A 1,301-nucleotide genomic window follows, 5' to 3' on the forward strand; every position below is an offset into this window, starting at 1 on the left:
CGTTCCTTTACTCGTTAGATTTGTCTTGTCGCGTGTGTATTCGCTTTTTCGACGCTTTTTAACCATTTAACTTGTTTAGCGAAGCTAAACGCACAGACAGACAAAAAAAAAGGAACAGCATCGCGCGTCAAACAGCGACGACCCATCTGAAGCGATCTTTCATTTATACACCGTTTGTAAACAGAGAGATGTATAAAGCGCGGGGAATCATTCGAAACCCTGGGGCTATTCGAGCTTGCATTTCAGCAAATTATCATCTCAAACATTTCACTCGTTTGCTTTTTCTAAATTTATAGGAGAGCTTCTTTCGTTTATTTTTGACACACCTTTCGTAAATATCGTTTCTGGCAACGTCGGGAGCGTGGATTTCTACAAGTGAACAATCGCGCCGATCCGATAACTTCCAGCAGGATGGAGAATCTTTATAGATTATCTTCCGAGAACTCGGTGCTTTCACGGGCGGTCGTTTATAAATTTTAACGAACGACTCGCGCGCCGTGACGCACTTGCGCTAGTTCGAAGAGATATTTCGAAATTTGTTTCTCTCCTTTAACGGCCTGCATTTAGTGTATCGGTTGCGATTTTCGTCACATCGTTTCCACGACAAACGCCGACGAACTGCCCAACTATCGCTCGTACGTTGCGACTCTTTCTTTGTTTATCGTTCATTCATTCTTTCAATTTCGTTCGATAATCCCGCTCCGAAACGTTCTACTTTCGTTGAACGACGGCGAGATGTTTAGAAAGAAATGAATTACTCTTTTTTCGAGAAGCAAACGCAAGCAGTCTTTTGTTAAGAAAACGACCCTCAGCCAGGCGTGGTCCAGGAATTGTATCCGTGGACCGCAATGTGCGTTCGAAATGTCGATGTTCATGTGTCCTGCAGTTCACACGTTGACGCGCAATTAGCTGCGTTCTTCATCGACCCACGAGCCAAGTGATCCACCGTTCAGGGTAATCGTAAAATTTTGTATTTCAAACTCTTTAGATCTTTAGAGTGTTATTTTCATTATTAACACGCATCACATTCGATACCCACATCACTCTCCCACCCGGCGCGTGCGGGAGAGCGAATTCGGGCGTCGCCAACGTATTTGTTTGTTTGTTCGATCGTTGACGACACGATCGCGTCCAAGGACGGAAACCGTCGGAGAAACGCCCAGTGGCACGCTCCTCTCGACGGTCGGGCGTAAAGTACATTTAAAAACCTTGAAAAGTACGAACGCACACAAGGAATGCGAGCGCGCGTCCTGTCGCTGAATCGTGGGTTGCGAGATTCGAACAGACACACGGCCGGCGAC

The 1,301-nt window shown here is 46.0% G+C and overlaps 1 non-coding gene across 1 annotated transcript; it reads right to left on the reverse strand.

The window, feature by feature from the left end:
* Window positions 1-802: 802 nt before the first annotated feature.
* Window positions 803-957, reverse strand: LOC143306601 (5.8S ribosomal RNA). The gene has a single exon (XR_013063969.1). It is a non-coding gene; the product is annotated as a 5.8S ribosomal RNA (ribosomal RNA).
* Window positions 958-1,301: the final 344 nt, after the last annotated feature.

This window comes from Osmia lignaria, unplaced genomic scaffold (assembly GCF_051020975.1).
Source record: "Osmia lignaria lignaria isolate PbOS001 unplaced genomic scaffold, iyOsmLign1 scaffold0013, whole genome shotgun sequence".
Taxonomy (NCBI): Eukaryota; Metazoa; Arthropoda; class Insecta; order Hymenoptera; family Megachilidae; genus Osmia; species Osmia lignaria.